Here is a 22201-nt window from a genome sequence, read left to right as displayed (position 1 = left end):
TATGTCCATTCCTGGCACCAAAAGCACTGCTCTAAAAACACGGTGTTACGTGACAAACTGAAGTATGTTTTAGAATTCCACAAGCGCCTGGCATAGTTTGCTAAAAGAAAAAGTTGAAAGAAAATGATAGTTTAAATAACAAATGATCTCCACAACCGTCATAGTAGATACAAATGGAGTACATATAGAAAAAATAACGATCAATGAGAGAAATATGTAGAAATTTGGTGATTTCTTGCCTTTTTTTGGGTACAAATTCGGAGACGATAATGTTAGGTCTCCATTTCAAGGGTTGGAGTGAATCATTTGAGCACATTTTGCGGAGGATTTCGCAGAATTTGAAAAAGGAACAACTTCGTACTGGACAATCCCACCAGCGCACAAAGCAATGTGGATAGAGAACCTCTATCTAGCAAAAATAAGCAGCATTGTAGCAATTTGGCAATATTCAATAGAATACGCTTTCCAAAAATTAGGAGATTCCCATTCACATGGCACATCGAAAGAATATTCAACCAGTTGTCATATTCTCAAATTCCCTTGTTCTTCTATGACTAAATAGAAGTACTTTTGTGCTGCGGTAAAGATAAGAATCTAAATCATAACCCATAGATTTCATTTTGTCTAGAACTTCGAAAGCAAGCATTGCTTTATCCTTTGAACAGAGTACTTCAAGTAAATGGTTGCAGATGCGTGGCATCAAAATATAATTTTTCTCAATGCTATAAAGAAAAATTTTAAGAGCTTGGTCTAGTTTTCCCTCACAGCAGAGAACATGAATCAAATTGACACAAACTGGGGCAGAAGCAACAACCCCAAACTCCTAGAGAATTAAAAATGTACTATGAGCCTCCTCGATTCTGTTAGCCTGACATAATCCAATGAACCAAATGTTATATGGTGCATAATCAAAATCAATCAATTTGATGTCCCTTTCAAGCAAGCGTCTTACAGCATTCTCATATTCTCCTTTCACAAACATTCCTCAACCAATTTCAACGATTCATCTTCCTCTAAAATCCTCAGGTACTTCAACCAAAGACCATAAGCAACAGTAATCTTATTCTCATGCATGACCAAGTCATGAGTGTCTTATACACAGAAAAAGATGGTACACATCCATTTTTATTCATTTGCTCAAAGATCTTAAACGCATCTACATCTCTATCCAAACTTTGAAGTCCATCTATGAGTGTGGCATATGTAACGGAATCTGGGGAAAGCCCCTTGAGTTGGAGCTCCTCGAAGAGCTTAAAATCACCATTAATTTTCTCAGCCTTGCACATACCATTTATCAACGTATTGTATGTCCTGGTGAGTGGCACAGCCCCAGTATCAATAAGCTGCATGAGAATCTTGTAAGCTTTAAGCATTAACCCAGAGTCAACCAACTTTTCCACCATCTTTTGTAGGCTTACACTATCAAGAACACGATCTGCACCTTGTGACAGCCGAAGAAACAATGATGGGTTTCTCCCAAGATATAATTTGTAATGCATAAGGCGAGCTTCCTCGAGTTTACCAGCCTTACATAGTCCATCAATCAATGCATTAAAAGTTACAACAGAGGGAAAGCAGCCAAGTTTTTCCATGTCATTAAAAATCTGTCGAGCCTCTCCTAGCAGCCCATTCCTGCACAAACCACAAATAAAAATAGTTTATGTGCAAGTATTGGGGAACTGATTTTGCTGGGAAATCTCTAGTTGGAGAGACCGAGCTTGATCCAAGAGCCCGACATCACAGAATCCTTTGATTAGCACGTTGTAACATCGAGTATCTGGCATGACCCCTTTTGCAATCATATTACTTAACAACTTAGTTGCATCCACCATCCTTCCAGCTTCACTTAACCCACGCATCATGATCGTGTACAGCACCACGTCAGGGATTAAGTTCACCTCAAAAGCCTTCGAAAACAACTCTTCAGCCATTCCAATCTGTTTAGTTCTTATCAAACCTTCGATTAAACAACTAAACCCCTGAATCTCAACATGATAACCCTCATTTTTGAACGACTGCAAAAGCAAGAGGGCTTCATTAACCCGGCCAAACTTACAAAGCCCATGAAGCAAAGAATTGTAAGTAATAATATCAGGTCTACATCCCTTACTTTTCATCAAATTAAGCAGCCTAAGTGCATCATCTGTCCTCTTTGCCTTGCACAAACCTGAAATAATAATTGTGTATGTAATCCTGTTAGGCAAGATTCCTCTCCTAGTCATTTGGTCAAACAGATTCAGTGCATTTTCAGTCATCCCATTCTTGCACAAACCATCAATCAAAACATTAAAAGTATCTGTACCCATTTTACAATTTAACTTCACCATCTTATAATAAATCGCCAATGCCAAATTGATCACATTTTTCTGCACCAAAACATTTAAAATCACGTTATACACAGCTAAATTGGGCTTACACTCAAAATCTTTCATCTTCCCAAATGTCTCCACTACTTTTTCCGCATTCTTCAACCTCCAATATCCCAAAATCAACACAACAAAAGCATCCGCATAAACAGACGCCTTTTCATTCCTTAAATCATCAAGAACACTCCAATATAAATCAAATGAATCGTCACTCAAGAGCATCTCGACAATCAAATTATGTGACACCCCACTACGGAACTCCTTTTTCCCAGCTGCCCAGGTGAAGAAGCGAAAGCAGATGCGAGGATCATTCTTCAATCGCGCTTGTGATTGGAGAACTGAAACAATAATTTCGCAGTTCAAGAAAGGGAATAATTTGTTAAGGGACATTTCCATAGAATACACAGAATTGATGAGGGAGAGGACTTCATTGACAATGTTAACATTGTCCAGGGTATTGTCAGAAAGGGAAGTGAAGGTGGATAATTGAGTGAACTAATGAGGTTTGACTGAGCGAAACATTGCGAGCTGGAGGAGTTTCTGCATAATTTAAGGCCCTAGCCTCCTGCGATGATTGTCACAGAAAATCTATGGAATTAACTGATGAGTGTCAACGATTGTCACAGAAAACCTCCAGCAATTGGTTCTGGATTTGATGGGACTATCTTCGGAACTTAGAGGCTGCCCTGATTCATCACTGGATTTGCGTTTATTGAAGACAAGTTACTAACCTGCGTGGATATGAGTACGCAACCCATTTATCTTCGAAGCAATCTTGCGTGTCTCTGCAGGAACGTATCAATCAATTAGCCTTACATAATGTGAAATTAATTTTTCAAAGTAAACCATTCATAAATTGTCAAATTGTTATGAAACAGTGAAAAGTGTAAAGACGAGAGAATGAATTGGAATACTTTATTCATCATTTGAGACCTCTATTTATAGAGCATATTTACAGAGTTTGAATAGTTGATAACATGATAGAAACAAATCTTATCTTAATAATCATCTATAATATTTTATCTATAACACTCCCCCTTAGATGATTATCGACTCAACAAATTATTTCTAAGAGATGTTGGGGCTCAAATGTTGCCTCGTTAAAACCTTGTCAGTAAAACCCAATGGGAAAAACCTGAACGAAGGAAAAAGAGTACAACAATAGATACTCCCCCTGATCTCAATCATCTAAGATCCTTCAACTGACGCATCCCTATCTTTTGCACCAATTTCTTGAATGTTGAAGTTGGCAAGGCCTTTGTGAATAAGTCGGCTACATTGTCACTTGAGCGAATTTGATGTACGTCAATATCACCACTTTCTTGAAGCTCGTGTGTATAGAAGAACTTTGGTGAAATATGCTTTGTTCTATCCCCTTTGATATAGCCTCTTTTTAATTGTGCAATGCAAGCTGCATTATCTTCGAATATTACTGTCGGGCTATTTTTGGTTGTTGGCAACCCACACGATTCTTGAATATATTGTGTCATGGATCTCAACCACACACACTCTCGACTTGCTTCATGTATTGCAATGATCTCAGAGTGATTTGAAGACGTCGCTGTTAAGGATTGCTTCACCGACTTCCATGATATAGCAGTGTCTCCTCGTGTAAACACATATCATTTCTGTGATTTAGCTTTATGTGGATTAGAAAGATACCCTGCATCCGCATATCCAACTAAAGAAAACTTTGATTTTGTCGAATAAAATAATCCCATATCAGTTGTACCACAAAGGTAATGAAATATGTGTTTTATACCATTCCAATGTTTTTGGGTTGGACATGAGTTATATCTCGCTAAAAGATTAACATAAAATGCTATATCTGGGCGAGTACAATTTGCGAGATATGATAATGCCATAATCGCACTTAGATATGGTACTTCTGGACCAACGATTTTTTCCCATTTTCAAGTGGTCGAAAAGGATTTTGTTAGCATCAAGTGATCGAACAAACATTGGTGATGCTAATGGATGTGCCTTGTCCATGTAAAAGCGCTTTAATATTTTTTCTGTATATGATGATTGATGAACAAATATTCCCTCTTGTAAATGTTCAATTTGCAATCCGAGACAAAATTTTGACTTTCCTAAATCTTTCATCTCAAACTCATTTTTCAAGTAATTGGCAGTTTTAGTAAGCTCTTCTGGAGTGCCAATAAGATTTAGATCATCAACATATACTGCCACAATTGCAAAACCCTTATTTGTTCTTTTTATAAAAACACACGGACAAATAGCATTATTTGTATGCCCCTCTTTCAACAAATATTCACTAAGGAAATTGTACCACATACGACCAGATTGCTTTAATCCATATAAGGACTTATGCAGTTTTATTGATAACATAGCCTTGAGTGCTTCACTATTTTCTTTCAATAGTTTGAATCCTTCATGGACTTTCATATATATATCACTATCAAGTGAGCCATAAAGATAAGTAGTTACCACATCCATAAGTCGCATATCAAGACTTTCTGATACTGTTAAACTAATTAGGAATCGAAAAGTAGTGGCATCCATCACAGGTGAATATGTTTTCTCATAGTCAATTCCAGGTCTCTGCGAGAAACCTTGGGCTACGAGTCGGGCCTTGTATCTTATAATTTCACCATTTTCATTTCTCTTTCGTACAAAAACCCATCTGCATCCTACCGGGATTGCATTTTCAGGTGTTCGAACTACAGATCCAAATACTTTATGTTTTTCTAGTGAGTCTAATTCAGTCTGTATGACCTCCTTCCATTTTGGCCAATCATCTCTTTGTTGACAATCCTTAACGGATTGTGGTTCTGGGTCTTCATTGTGTATGATGTCAAGGGCGACATTTAGGACAAATACATTGTCAATAATTGTGTTATTTCGATCCCATAATTTTCGAGATGATATATAATTTGTTGAAATCTCATTGTTTTCATGAGAATTTGATTATTCAGGAATAACATTATCTAAGTTTGATTAATTGATTTCTCTTAATGTATCATTCAAGATTGATGTATTCGTAGATAGATCTTCCAGTAGTGAACAATAAAATTTTACCTTTTGAAACTGAAAATTCTGTCATGGTTTTCTTCTCGCCATTGTTGACACCCATTGCTTTAATCCTTTTATGTAATATACGCTTCCAAATATATGTTTTTGTCTTCCCATCTTCACACCTGACCCAAATGGAAAACTTATGTACTTGGAATCTCACTAAACAAATTCTTTCAATATTCATTTCTTCTTCTTCCCATTTGAGTATGACAAATTTAGAGTAACTTCATGAATAAACTTTGACATATTCTCTTTTATGTCAAAAACAACAATGTAAGACCAATAGAATAAACTATTTCTTGCAAAATACATCCCATTGTCAGGAATGAAATAAACATCAGTACCCTTTACTTTGATTGAATATTCAAGACGAATATTTCTTCCTCTGAAATACGCATCCCTAAGCGTCTTCCATTTGTTATCTTTGAAAGAGAACATTTGGCATTCAAATGTCCAAATCCATGCACCTTTATCAATAATTAACATCAACAAATAATCTCTTTCATGAAAGATATCATCGGAATCAAATATTATTCCAAACAGTTTTGTTCCACCGTAAGCGTTTCGACATGCAAAAGATTTTTCAATCCCAAGTTTTGATATGGCCGGGTTTACCGAATTCAATGAATCTTGGCCTTAATTCTCTTTTGCAACAAAGTAATCCATTATAAGAAGAAAAAATCTTACTTCGCTCTCCAAGAGTCATTGAAATGTTATCCGGTATCATTGGAAACAAACTGGGATTCTCATCTAAAGAATGGATTTTCAAGTAATCTGTAAACGTTAAAATTAAACCTCTCGAAATGAAGAAACTGGAATACCTTCGAAGCTCCGTCTTCCTAGATTGTTCTTTAATGAAATTAACTGTATGAAATATCTCAGCAAATGATTTTGATACGAACTCAAATTTGATTATGATGACATCCATGTGAAAATTTCAATCATAATCTCCTCGTTCGTTCAAATCCATTACAATTTGCTTTGATGTAAGTTTGTGATATTCTTCTTTCGAGTTTTTTTGTTTCTTCTGGGAGACTAGCTATTTGTCGTAGAGTCTCATATATAATACATTAACCAGAGGTATAGATACATTATTTATTTTATAATAAATAATCATATATATTAATACCAATACAATACAAGATACATATGCATCTTTATTTGATTTTCAAATCTTTTATTTTCCTTTGAAATTCATTAACTTTGTATGTTGTTCTTTTATGTTGTTGAAATTTGGAGTATAACAGCAAGATCAACATTTGATATTGTTTTCTAAAAACAAAATTAACAGCGAGAATCAATAACTTTCGAACATAACTTGAAAAGAAAATTACTCCCAAGCTTCAAATAGTCCAAAGCCGAAACATGTTTCAAATTTGGAACAACATCGAGAAGCTCTCTTATATAACACAACATGAATGCGTAATCACGCAAGTGACTTCCAATCGAAGAAAAGAAGGCACCACTTGTAAGTCTACGTTTGGATGTGATATCATGGCAAACAAAGATGAACCCAAATGTATTAGATTTCCACCACACTAAAGGTTCACTTCTGCGTGGATTAAGATGAATGCGGCAACAGAATTGAATGTAAGAAAAACGTGACACATAGCGTGTACAAATTGAAATTGGCGACGGCCAAGAAAGATAGATGCGTACACGATTCTTCTTCTGAATCTCGGCTCCCGATACACTCGGTGATGGTATGAGTGTGCCTATAAATACCGAAGGCATTGAGGTCCCTGAACACACAATCTCATACAGAAAATACATCATCTAAAGGAGTGTTGGAGTGTTTAGAAGGCTTCAATAGAAAGGAAATCAGAAAGCTTCAACAAATTTTCAATGGCCGGAGGTAATTCTCGATCCGCTTCCGCATATAGTTTTATCATGTTCATGCATACGTAAAAAACATGATTTTGAGAAAAATTCTAACATTGAATTGTTGCAGATTCCACGCAACAAAGTTTCTCTAAAAAGTTGATAGCCCCCGGTGGCCATATAGATTCCGAAAGAGTGTAGTGAACCAAAAATGGGATTGCCACTGAAACGAAGCGAGTTTGAACAACATGCGTTGCAAAATACTTGGAAACGGAATAGCAGATGCATAGACATTTTGCGTCCACGATTCTCTCAAATATTGAGATGATTAGCTCTGTTGGGAGACGGTTGAAATAGTTTCCCTCCCTATTTTCTTTCAAGCTCTTTGTATTTTCTTTCATCTTCCAATGATTCAGAGCCAGAGGAAAAAAATGTTGCAATTTTTTAGTATTTTATATGATTTGGTGTAGATAGATTTGGCGTATATCTTATAATTCTTAAAAGATTGCGGATTTGAGGAAATCTAAAAATTCAAATAAAATATATTTATTGCTTGGGCAATCTTTATTTATTTATTTAAAAAAAAAAAAACAAACCTATTTTCAAAATCTCTTATGACAAAAATTGGACGTAGCAAAAAATATATATTGAAAATTTGGAGTATACAAATATGTGAAAACTAAATACATATTGATTTCAAGATTATATAGTGTGTCAAAAGATAAAAGAATAATGTTAAATGTATATCCAATACATCGATATTTACATATATTATATCACGAGATTTTGAAATTATATCGCAAAATTTTGTATTCAATATATCATGAGATTTTGACAAATCAATTTTTTTGGGACGTAAAAATTGACCTATAAATTTTTATAAACATGTTCGCTTTTTAAAAAAATGGAGAATTTTTTCCCCCCAAAATTTCAAATATTAAAATTTAGGAAGATAATCATGTTGTCACTTGCCCGCGATGCCACAACCATAAGATCTTACAAAGTTAATGAATTTTTTTTTTCCCACTTAAAAAAAAAAAGTTAATGATCATAAATTATTAATTACCTTATTTACCTTAATTAGCCAATTGGTGCTATCTTTAATTTTATTGCAAGTTATTCAAAGAATGCTTGATTATAAAGTCGTATATATTTGTTTTTAACTCAATTCAATCGGCTTATAATTGGATTAGATCCTAAATTCCTTGTTCATTCCTAAATTACCAAGAAATCTTTTCATTTTTTCTTTCTAAGTTCCGCAATAAAAAAATATACTTATTTAGCCTAAATATTTCAATTTCTATTTCGACATATCAGAATTATTCCCAAGATACTATTATTCTCAAAATATACTAAAAGAGTCCATTGTTAATTCATCTGCTTTCTGACTCTCCACTTGTGGTTTATGTTTCTCATGGACACGTGATATCAATGGTTCATTGTCAGATATAATCTCATTAAAATCAACAAATTTTAGGTCTCTGATAAGAAACCTTTTCTCCAACATTTACCGAAGTCTTTCTTTTTTGACACACTTACTTACTTTCAACCTTTTCAACTACTATTGTATCACCATCCTCTGTTCTTTTGCCTTTTCTCCGTCCTTTTCCTTCACCACGTTGTTTGATCAAAGTTCGCGAATCTAAAATCCGAAATGCATGGATCAAAGTTGGTTTCTTTAACTGCAGACCAAACTTGTCTAAAATTCGAGATAGAACTAAACCAAATCCCCAATTAGAGTTGCGTTTTGTGACCATTTCTTCGGGTTTATGATGTAAAATAGAACTCCAATTCACAATTGTATCTAGTTACAATAGCTGTAAGAGAGCAATATTTGGTCTTTGTAACTTGACCGAAATCACCCGATTAGTTTTCTCTGTGTTTTGCCACAATGTCACAAAGTACTTGATATTCTTTTTTAAGAAACATCTTCTCAAAAGAAACAGATATATAAGAAAAATTGCCTGTAAGAATATTCCAAGCCTTCTCTTTTGTTTCATCCGATACGTCCATTATATTACTTAACCCACTAGAATCCAGATTAAAATTCTCTTGAAATGTAATTTCACTTATAGAAATTGACGAACCTTTCACCGATGATACAATAGAATTACCTTCAATTCTCGCATTCGTGAAGAACTCGGATAACGAGTCCGAGTATACATGTTCTCCAGCTGTCAACAGAGGTCTCAATCCTGCAGCTTCAACAAACGATAACATAGTAATAATATACCCAATATTCTCCGTCGATTTAACAGATTCAAAATCGACAAAATATATCCATAATTTATCCTATCATATTAGAATCCAAATTTCTAAAAGCAAAACTAACAGTGAGAATCGATAATTTCAGAGCATAACTTCCAGAGAGAATCGTTCCATCAAAAGTGCCGAGGTTTTTTTTTAAAAAAAATATTAAATTGTACCAAATGTCTTTATTCACTCCGGAAATGTTGCCTTTTAAATCGGAAATGCATCTATTCCGGAAATACAAAATATTCTAATAGATTTGACATATAGATCGATGCAACTCTTTTTTTTTTTTATTATTATTAATGATTCAGATTTAATTTATTTATTTTATATAGCTGAATATGTTCATCTTTATTTGCAAATGATTACAATTTAACCGAAATCATAATTATTTATGTAAATATATTGTTATATATATTTATATCTAATATTTCAATTATTTCGATATATTACGAAACATATTCAATAACTATGATTTAAATATAACAAATTTACATAATTCAGAATTTTTTCAAGAGAGTTAAAAAAATTTATATACCATATAATATATTAAATTCCGTTACATAAATTCATACAAATTTTATATGTTAAATAGTACCAGGTGTCTTTATTCACTCAAAACTTCAATTAAGAACGGTGCCCGAAATTTCTGAAATCTCCACTCCAAGCCTTGCTCCAAGTTTTTCTCTCTTTCCAAACTCCTGGGCTGCTGAATAATCTCTGAAAATTGTGCCTAGAGCTGTTTTTGTGCAGCCACACTTGGCAACTTCTCCAGGAAGGCAAGAAATAATCTTCCATATTTTTTCCAATTTTAGACCCGCTCAGACGGTAAGATTCGATCGCCCGAGTGCCAACTCCTCTGGAATTCTGGTTTTGAGGTGCGGCACTCGTGCTCGAGCGGTAGGATTCTACCGCCCGAGCGCCAACTCTTCTGTGATTCTACCGCCCGAGCGCCAATCTTTCTGCCAAGTGTTCTTGTGGCTTGCCTATTTCTGTCCCGATTTCAGTTCCCCGGTCACTTCATCTGCAAATTCATAATGTTCGAGTTAAGTTAGACACACTCATATGCTTATGCTAATTCTAAAACGAACAGAATGTATATGAAATACACGCACACACACAAAACTAGTGCAATAAAACACGTAAAACTAACACTTATCAGAATCTCACTAAACAAATGCTTTCAATATTCATTTCTTCTTCTTCTTCCCATTGGAATATGACAAATTTAGAGTAACACATGCCTTTCCTAGAATTCTTCAGAAATTGAATAAACTTTGACATATTCTCTTTTATGTCAAAAACAACAATGTAAGACCAATAGAATAAACTATTTCTTGCAAAATACATCCCATTGTCATAAATGAAATAAACATCACCCTTTACTTTAATTAAATATTCAAGACGAATATTTCTTCCTCTGAAATACACATCCCTAAGCCTCTTCCATTTGTTATCTTTGAAAGAGAACATTTGACATTCAAATGTCCAAATCCAAGCATCTTTATCAATATTTAACATCAACAAATAATCTCTTTCGTGAAAGATATCATCGGAATCAAATATTATTCCAAACAGTTTTGTTCCACACTACAAGAAAATATGAATTCAACAACACTCAAAAGACAATGATTTTTTTATTAAAATTGTTGTGTTTTTTCTTTTAACAACGATTTCAACAAAAACCGTTGTCATAGCCTAAAAAAACTTGCTCATAGACAATGGTTTTTTAAAAATCGTTGTCTTTGATGTATCTACGACAACGGTTTTTAAAAATCGTTGTCTATGAGTGGGATTTTTTGGGCTACAACGATTTTCATAAACCATTGTCTATATGTGTTTTTGTCAATGGTTAAAGAAAACGGTTTGAGCTGGGTTTTTTAGAACTACGACAATGGTTTTTTTCTTTTTTTTTTTGTTTCATATGGTAAAAGATGTAAAACCGCTGTCTTCGAATTTTTTTTAATTTTTTTTTTTGTAATTAATATTAAATTTTGGAGGTCATATATATACACTTATAAATAAAAGAGAGAAGAAAAGAAAGAAAACCCAATCCAATCCCTTAGCCCTGTACGTCGCCCTCTTCCCCTCCAAAGTCTCCATCCGATGCCGCTACTTCTCACCGCCAAGGAAGACGGGCCGACCACTGTGCGATCTAGCCATCAACTTCACGACCTTGGTTAAGCTCTGAATCGAAGTTTCCAGCCGAGTTTTCAGCTGCTTGAAGCTGCCGTTCGGGGCTGTTTCTTGCTCGATTTCTTGATCGATTTAGGTGAGTTTTGGTTCTATTTTCTCCTAGTTATCGTGGTTGGTTGTTGAGTTTATGTGACACCTTTTCTAGCTGCTCTAGTGAAATTTGAAGGAAAATAAGCCAACCCATTGTAAGCCTCCATAACCAACTCGTAGACAGACCCATTATTCTCCCTCACGGTAAAAGTAGTATTTGTCAAGTAAGTTTTCACTCTTGAGGCGCAAGAACAGTTCTTTTTTATGAAAATGTAATCCCTACTGATGCCCCAAGATTTAATCGTGCCTGGATCATACACCTTTCCGAGGATATTAGCCGTAATTAGATGATCACGTCATGTCCGAATCCTTGCACTCGGTCGGGGCTCTTCTTAGGTAGAGTTCGGCCCACCCCCTAGGCAAGGGCTCGGTCGAGCCCCTAGGCAGAGCTCGGCCGAGCCCTGATGCTGGGCCGAGCCCTTCTAAGGATTTCACTCAAATTTCACTCAAATGAAAAATGCAACTCAAGCTCACCCAAACTAAAAACTCAACACAAACTCGACGAAGTGATGAAAAATTTGACTCAAATTCAATCCATTGATGAAAAGCTCGATTCGGTGATAAAAGCTCGACACAAACTCAACTCAAATTTAAAATCTTAACTCAAACTCTAATCAAATTAAAAATTCAACTCAAACTCGACCCAATGATAAAAAAAAAAAAATTAGACTCAAAATCGATATAGTGAATCATAACTCGATCTAGTGATAAAAACTCAACTCAGTACTGAAATTTAGACTCAAATTCAACCAAGTGATAAAATTAAACCCAAACTCGACCCAAGAACTCTTATTGGTTTTTTTATTGCATAAAATATTAAATGTTGATGAATTAGTTTTGGTGGTCAAATGGGTTTTTGTAAAATTTCGAGTCCCAGTGATTTCAAATAAGTCGGTATCAATTTTTTTTCTTTTAAAAAGTAATGATGAAAAAGACAATAAATCCATTATGGACAATCAGGATTTATTGTCACTTGAACTGCATTTTCTTCTTTTTCATTTATTATAATAGAGAATATCAGCTGACATTTTCCTCTTGTAGCTACACATTCATCAGTGAGAGTGCAATCATCCTGCGGTGGACACATCTTTGCATGACGCAAATGGTACAGGGAATGTCTTCCTGGTTTTTTAATGTTATTTTGGTACTATGGTAATTGATGTATATTGACATGATGTGATACACAATGGTAATTGAAGGTTTTTTCATTATAGTGTTGGAGTTGGTGAACTTTTTTCCTGGGGAGTGATGACCCAGTTGAAAATTGATCCTAATTTCATGCACTATGTGGATTTCTTTCCCAGGGGTGATGTCCTGGTTGAGAGAAACTGCAAATGAAATAAGGTTACAATACACTGCATGTTTGGTGTCGGAGTTGGTGAGCTTTTTTTGCGGGAAGTGGTGACCCGGTTGAGAATTGTTCCTAACTCCATGCACTAACCTTTATATTAATGTCAAGCTTGTTGTGTGATTGTGTTATCTTGTCATTTAATTAGTGAAGATTGAAGATGTTAATTAAATTGTTTCTGTTTTGTTATGATTTCTTACTTGCGTTTGTGTTGAGCTTTCACTACAAGAAATATTTTCATACACATCAGTTGAAAGACAACGTTTTTAATCAAATGAGCGAAGTTGGTTGGTAATGTGTCCTTAGCATATACCTTGCACCGTGCACTCTCAATAAATACATTCTGGAAAATCAGGATTTATTGTCACTTGAACTGCATTTTCTTCTTTTTCATTTATTACAATAAAGAATACCAGCTGACATTTTCCTCTTGTAGCTACACGTTCATCAGTGAGAGTGCAATCATCCTGCAGTGGACACATCTTTGCATGAGGCAAAGGGTTCAGGGAATGTCTGGTTTTTTAATGTTATTTTGGTACTATGGTAATTGATGTATATTGACATTATGTGATATACAGTGGTAATTGAAGGTTTTTCATTTTAGTGTTGGAGTTGGTGAACTTTTTTCCTGGGGAGTTATGACCCAGTTGAAAATTGATCCTAATTCCATGCACCATGTGGATTTCTTTCCCAGGGGTGATGTCCTGGTTGAGAGAAACTACAAATGAAATAAGCTTACAATACACTTCATGTTTGGTGTCGGAGTTGGTGAGCTTTTTTCGCGGGAAGTGGTGACCCGGTTGAGAATTGTCCCTAACTCCATGCACTAACCTTTATATTAATGTCAAGCTTGTTGTGTGATCGTGTTATCTTGTCATTTAATTAATGAACAATGAAGATGTTAATTAAATTGTTTCTGTTTTGTTATGATTTCTTACTTGCGTTTGTGTTGAGCTTTCACTGCAAGAAATTTTTTCATACACGTCAGTTGAAAAACAACGTTTTTAATCAAATGAGCGAAGTTGGTTGGTAATGTGTCCTTAGCATATACCTTGCACCGTGCACTCTCAATAAATCCATTCTGAACAATCAGGATTTATTGTCACTTGAACTGCATTTTCTTCTTTTTCATTTATTACGATAGAGAATACCAGCTGACATTTTCCTCTTGTAGCTACACGTTCATCAGTGAGAGTGGAATCATCCTGCGGTGGACACATCTTTGCATGAGGCAAATGGTTCAGGGAATGTCTTTCTGGTTTTTTAATGTTATTTTGGTACTATGGTAATTGATGTATATTGACATGATGTGATACATAGTGGTAATTGAAGGTTTTTTCATTATAGTGTTGGAGTTGGTGAACTTTTTTCCTGGAGAGTGATTGAAAATTGATCCTAATTCCATGCACTATGTGGATTTCTTTCCCAGGGGTGATGTCCTGGTTGAGAGAAACTGCAAATGAAATAAGGTTACAATACACTGCATGTTTGGTGTCGGAGTTGGTGAGCCTTTTTCGCGGGAAGTTGTGACCCGGTTGAGAATTGTTCCTAACTCCATGCACTAACCTTTTTATTAATGTCAAGCTTGTTGTGTGATTGTGTTATCTTGTCATTTAATTAATGAACAATGAAGATGTTAATTAAATTGTTTCTGTTTTGTTATGATTTCTTACTTGCGTTTGTGTTGAGCTTTCACTACAAGAAATTTTTTCATACACATCAGTTGAAAAACAACGTTTTTAATCAAATGAGCGAAGTTGGTTGGTAATGTGTCCTTAGCATATACCTTGCACCGTGCACTCTCAATAAATCCATTCTGGACAATCAGGATTTATTGTCACTTGAACTGCATTTTCTTCTTTTTCATTTATTACAATAGAGAATACCATCTGACATTTTCCTCTTGTAGCTACACGTTCATCATTGAGAGTGCAATCATCTTGCAGTGGACACATCTTTGCATGAGGCAAAGGGTTCAGGGAATGTCTTTCTGGTTTTTTAATGTTATTTTGGTACTATGGTAATTGATGTATATTGACGTGATGTGATATACAGTGGTAATTGAAGGTTTTTTCATTTTAGTGTTGGAGTTGGTGAACTTTTTTCCTGGGGAGTGAAGACCCAGTTGAAAATTGATCCTAATTCCATGCACCATGTGGATTTCTTTCCCAAGGGTGATGTCCTGGTTGAGAGAAACTACAAATGAAATAAGCTTACAATACACTGCATGCTTGGTGTCGGAGTTGGTGAGCTTTTTTCCCGGGAAGTGGTGACCTGGTTGAGAATTGTTCCTAACTCCATGCACTAACTTTTATATTAACGTCGAGCTTGTTGTGTGATTGTGTCCTCTGTTATCTTGTCTGTTAATTAATGAACAATGAAGATGTTAATTAAATTGTTTCTGTTTTGTTATGATTTCTTACTTGCGTTTGTGTTGAGCTTTCACTACAAGAAATTTTTTCATACACATCAGTTGAAAGACAACGTTTTTAATCAAATGAGCGAAGTTGGTTGGTAATGTGTCCTTAGCATATACCTTGCATTGTGCACTCTCAATAAATCCATTATGGACAATCAAGATTTATTGTCACTTGAACTGCATTTTCTTCTTTTTCATTTATTACAATAGAGAATACCATCTGATATTTTCCTCTTGTAGCTACACGTTCATGCATTGAGAGTGCAATCATCTTGCAGTGGACACATCTTTGCATGAGGCAAAGGGTTCAGGGAATGTCTTTCTGGTTTTTTAATGTTATTTTGGTACTATGGTAATTGATGTATATTGACGTGATGTGATATACAGTGGTAATTGAAGGTTTTTTCATTATAGTGTCGGAGTTGGTGAACTTTTTTCCTGGAGAGTGATGACCCCAGTTGAAAATTGATCCTAATTCCATGCACCATGTGGATTTCTTTCCCAAGGGTGATGTCCTGGTTGAGAGAAACTACAAATGAAATAAGCTTACAATACACTGCATGCTTGGTGTCGGAGTTGGTGAGCTTTTTTCCCGGGAAGTGGTGACCTGGTTGAGAATTGTTCCTAACTCCATGCACTAACTTTTATATTAACGTCGAGCTTGTTGTGTGATTGTGTCCTCTGTTATCTTGTCTGTTAATTAATGAACAATGAAGATGTTAATTAAATTGTTTCTGTTTTGTTATGATTTCTTACTTGCGTTTGTGTTGAGCTTTCACTACAAGAAATTTTTTCATACACATCAGTTGAAAGACAACGTTTTTAATCAAATGAGCGAAGTTGGTTGGTAATGTGTCCTTAGCATATACATTGCATTGTGCACTCTCAATAAATCCATTATGGACAATCAAGATTTATTGTCACTTGAACTGCATTTTCTTCTTTTTCATTTATTACAATAGAGAATACCATCTGACATTTTCCTCTTGTAGCTACACGTTCATCAGTGAGAGTGCAATCATCTTGCAGTGGACACATCTTTGCATGAGGCAGAGGGTTCAGGGAATGTCTTTCTGGTTTTTTAATGTTATTTTGGTACTATGGTAATTGATGTATATTGACGTGATGTGATATACAGTGGTAATTGAAGGTTTTTTCATTATAGTGTCGGAGTTGGTGAACTTTTTTCCTGGAGAGTGATGACCCCAGTTGAAAATTGATCCTAATTCCATGCACCATGTGGATTTCTTTCCCAAGGGTGATGTCCTGGTTGAGAGAAACTACAAATGAAATAAGCTTACAATACACTGCATGCTTGGTGTCGGAGTTGGTGAGCTTTTTTCCCGGGAAGTGGTGACCTGGTTGAGAATTGTTCCTAACTCCATGCACTAACTTTTATATTAACGTCGAGCTTGTTGTGTGATTGTGTCCTCTGTTATCTTGTCTGTTAATTAATGAACAATGAAGATGTTAATTAAATTGTTTCTGTTTTGTTATGATTTCTTACTTGCGTTTGTGTTGAGCTTTCACTACAAGAAATTTTTTCATACACATCAGTTGAAAGACAACGTTTTTAATCAAATGAGCGAAGTTGGTTGGTAATGTGTCCTTAGCATATACCTTGCATTGTGCACTCTCAATAAATCCATTATGGACAATCAAGATTTATTGTCACTTGAACTGCATTTTCTTCTTTTTCATTTATTACAATAGAGAATATCAGCTGACATTTTTCTCTTGTAGCTACACGTTCATCAGTGAGAGTGCAATCATCCTGCAGTGGACACATCTTTGCATGAGGCAAATGGTTCAGGGAATGTCTTTCTGGTTTTTTAATGTTATTTTGGTACTATGGTAATTGATGTATATTGACATGATGTGATACATAGTGGTAATTGAAGGTTTTTTCATTATAGTGTCGGAGTTGGTGAACTTTTTTCCTGGAGAGTGATGACCCAGTTGAAAATTGATCCTAATTCCATGCACTATGTGGATTTCTTTCCCAGGGGTGATGTCCTGGTTGAGAGAAACTGCAAATGAAATAAGGTTACAATACACTGCATGTTTGGTGTCGGAGTTGGTGAGCTTTTTTTGCGGGAAGTGGTGACCCGGTTGAGAATTGTTCCTAACTCCATGCACTAACCTTTATATTAATGTCAAGCTTGTTGTGTGATTGTGTTATCTTGTCATTTAATTAGTGAACATTGAAGATGTTAATTAAATTGTTTCTGTTTTGTTATGATTTCTTACTTGCGTTTGTGTTGAGCTTTCACTACAAGAAATTTTTTCATACACATCAGTTGAAAGACAACGTTTTTAATCAAATGAGCGAAGTTGGTTGGTAATGTGTCCTTAGCATATACCTTGCACCGTGCACTCTCAATAAATACATTCTGGAAAATCAGGATTTATTGTCACTTGAACTGCATTTTCTTCTTTTTCATTTATTACAATAGAGAATACCAGCTGACATTTTCCTCTTGTAGCTACACGTTCATCAGTGAGAGTGCAATCATCCTGCAGTGGACACATCTTTGCATGAGGCAAAGGGTTCAGGGAATGTCTGGTTTTTTAATGTTATTTTGGTACTATGGTAATTGATGTGTATTGACATTATGTGATATACAGTGGTAATTGAAGGTTTTTCATTTTAGTGTTGGAGTTGGTGAACTTTTTTCCTGGAGAGTGATGACCCAGTTGAAAATTGATCCTAATTCCATGCACTATGTGGATTTCTTTCCCAGGGGTGATGTCCTGGTTGAGAGAAACTACAAATGAAATAAGCTTACAATACACTGCATGTTTGGTGTCGGAGTTGGTGAGCTTTTTTCGCGGGAAGTGGTGACCCGGTTGAGAATTGTTCCTAACTCCATGCACCTAACTTTTATATTAACGTCGAGCTTGTTGTGTGATTGTATCCTCTGTTATCTTGTCTCTTAATTAATGAACAATGAAGATGTTAATTAAATTGTTTCTGTTTTGTTATGATTTCTTACTTGCGTTTGTGTTGAGCTTTCACTACAACAAATTTTTTTTATACACATCAGTTGAAAGACAACGTTTTTAATTAAATGAGCGAAGTTGGTTGGTAATGTGTCCCTAGCACATTCCTTGCACTGTGCCGTATTCCAGTAGATGATTATGATCTGTGTCAAATGATCCATTTATGTATTTTTAAGTGCATGTTGTTATCTCCTGTCTGGACTAATTTCAATGGCCTTTGTAATTTCACATTTTTAGTTTCAAAAATGTTCTAGATGTCATTGTCACATTAATTTCTATCGAAGTTCTGGAAACGCTGAACCTAACGATGACATGGTTGTGTTGATACTTGCATATTACTTTCAGACCAACGTATTTCATTTCAGTGAAGAATGATTTCATTCTTGAGCATGAGTGTGAGTCAGCTGGGTGTATGGGATTGGGGTAATTGCATGGTTCTTAATTGTTTACAAAGCCGCATGGAACTTAGATTTGATATTGATTTAGTTCTTTTTACTCGAAAAAGGATCCAGCTTTCTCAGTACACTTTGACAGCAACATGCCACATAAAAAGTTATATAGCAGGGTCTTCTCTGAGAGAACTATGTATGCTAAATTTGTAATATTAAGAATGACATTGTTTCAAATAGACATCGGGACACGTAAAATACTATAAACTAGGAAGATAAGGGTTCACTCATTTTTAACTATATAACCACATAAAGGGATGAGAATGCAACCATTTGGGATGTCTTATTTATGGGAAGATTATATCGAAATTTTTATAGGCTCAAACTGAAAATTTTTAATTTGTTTTCGCTGCTGACGCTAATAAATCCTGGTTATTTGGTCATTAAATGGTAATCAGGTATACTTCGTCACAGTTAAATTGAATTTATTGGTGGTAGGATTTTGGAATTGCTTTTACTGATACTTCTTGATTTTGTTAAATTGATTTTAATGGTGGTAAGATGTTAATTAAATTGTTTTTATTTTCTTAGGATTTTGGAACTGCTTTTACTGATATTTCTTGATTTTGAGGAAAGTCTTCGCTTCAATTATCATACCATCTGTAACAACAAAGAGGTATTTAATCTCCCTTTTTTTAAAAAAAAAATAAGTAGGGAAGCTGAAATACAAATAGTAAGATTGATATGAAAAATAAAATAAATGACTTTTATCCTGTAAATAATCAAGTAATTAATTTAGTGTTAGCATGATTATAAACAAATCTCATATTTGAATTTTAATTTGTTGCAAATGATATTTTCTTATCAAATAATGATTATAAAAATAGTATAAAAACATAGAACCTAAATTAACAATTGTTTTAATAGAGGCAAAAAAATTATTAAAAAATAAAAATACCTTCATTTAACATTGGTTCAGAATTGAATGTAATATTTGGATTCTCACAATTTCCATCTAACTTGTTTGTTCCCAAACATAAGTCATCGAAAATTGAATTATTAATCTTCTCATCACTGAGAGAGTTATCAACAAATCTCTCAACTTGGTCCTCATTAGTTCTCGTACCATTGTTTGTGGATGTATCGGTCGGAAAAAGATTACTACAATTTGAAGAACTGTCAAGCACAAATTGAGTTCCTTCAACTGATGAGATATTCTCATAAGAATTTAAATTATCTGCAAGAATATATATATATATATATATATAAAATATATATATATTCCCTCTAACCTGAACCGACGCCCTCTCGACCATATCCACCATAGATCTCAACATGTTTTGTACCTTGAAACCTAGATCTAGCAGCCCCTTGCAAGAAACATAGAAAACATGAGTGATACAGTAGAGAAGTATGCATATTTCGTGACAAAACCTTGCAAAAACGATATAACATAATAGATCTAATAATTTCTCATGCAAAAACACACACATCAGCACATACTTGCCAATTCGATATATTACGAAACATATTCAATAATATGATTTAAATATAACAAATTTAAATAATTCAAAATTTATTCAAGAGAGTTAAAAAAATTTATATACCATATAATATTTTAAATTCCGTTACATAAATTCATACAAATTTTATATGTTAAATAGTACCAGGCGTCTTTATTCACTCCGGAAATGATGCCTTTTAGATCGGAAATGCATATATTCCGATTGATTTTTCTCTTTTATTTATTATTATAAAAAACGTTATAGTACATGAAAAATATCAAATTAACGTCACCAGTATAATACTCTCTCTCATATTCAAAAGAAATAAATAAGTATTTATGCTTAGTTTATAGCTTCACAATTAGCATCTCTTAATAATGTAAATATAATATTGATAAAAAATTATTTGTATACATGAATTAATAAGCAACTATGATTAACTAGGCATATATTCAAAAGAAATAAATAAGTATTTATGCTTAGTTTATAGCTTCACTATTAGTGTGTGTGTGTGTGTGTGTGTGTCTCTATATATATATATTGAATACATAATTTTACTTTAGGAAATTGTATCCCGGGCCTCAGATCCGCTATCTGTGGAGACTTTTGCAGGTCAATTTGGTTTTAGATGAGCCATTGCATCCCAAGAAGTGGCTCGATGATTCAACAGTCTCCGATTTCCTGAAGCCAAAATGTACAGGCAAGAAATCGACGAAGCGAAAAATGGTCTTATCAAAGACCAGTGATGATGAGGTTGAGGAATTAGTCGCTCTCACCCAAGTGTTCAAGAAGCCTAGGACTTCCATACACACATAGTAACAAAATTTTTCCTAAATATATGACAATTATGTTTCATGGATTTAAATCCAAGAGTATAAGTTGTGTAAACTATTAATTACTTCGTAATAGAAGCAATTGTTTACGAAATGTAGATACTTCGCAAAATAAATATTACTTGATAAAAATTAAAGAATTCAATAGATATATGTCAAATAGATTGACATATATATCGGTTCAAAAACAAATATATTATATTTCAATTAATTCGATATATTACGAAACATATTCAATAATATGATTTGAATATAACAAATTTACATAACAGAGTTAAAAAAAATTTATATATCATATAATATTTTAAATTCCATTACATAAATTCATACAAATATATAACGTGAAATTTTTCCCTTTTATTTATGATCAAAAACATTATAGTACATTAAAAATATCAAATTAACGTTACCAGTATAATACTTTCTCTCAGATTCAAAAGAAATAAATAAGTATTTATGCTTAGTTTATAACTTCACAAATTAGCATCTCTCCGATTCATAAGATTTACTCTATGAAATAATACATAGATACATTCGATTTTTTCTCATTGCCTATAAAATTTATATAATTAAAAAATAATACTCAAAATTTCAATTTTCTGAAACCAAAAATAAAAAAAATAAGGAGTAAAATTTTATATTTTAGAATATGAGCTATACATAAATTAACCAAAGCCCAGTCTGAACAGTGATTCATATGCTTCATTCTAACAGTGAATAATAAAAACATTAAATTATTTCCTTTAATTTAATTAGAAGTTAGATATGTCATTTTTTTATATAAGCAAAGATATATAATGATTTTTTCTGAAATATTGATCAACTATAGAATTTGGGTAGCATGATAAATAATAATCATATGTATGTGTTCTTTTGTCATACCAAAAGTAACATACACATATTCAATACAACAACGAAAAAACAACGAAAAACATCATA

At 34.0% G+C, this 22201-nt stretch overlaps 1 pseudogene; it reads right to left on the bottom strand.

Moving 5' to 3' along the window:
- Positions 1-239: 239 nt before the first annotated feature.
- On the bottom strand, positions 240-2912 carry LOC142531932 (pentatricopeptide repeat-containing protein At1g79540-like; annotated as a pseudogene).
- Positions 2913-22201: the final 19289 nt, after the last annotated feature.

The sequence above is a fragment of the Primulina tabacum genome, chromosome 17, assembly GCF_025594145.1.
Source record: "Primulina tabacum isolate GXHZ01 chromosome 17, ASM2559414v2, whole genome shotgun sequence".
NCBI classification, from domain to species: domain Eukaryota; kingdom Viridiplantae; phylum Streptophyta; class Magnoliopsida; order Lamiales; family Gesneriaceae; genus Primulina; species Primulina tabacum.
Note: the sequence above shows the minus strand (reverse complement) of the source record. Positions and strands in the feature narration are given on the sequence as shown.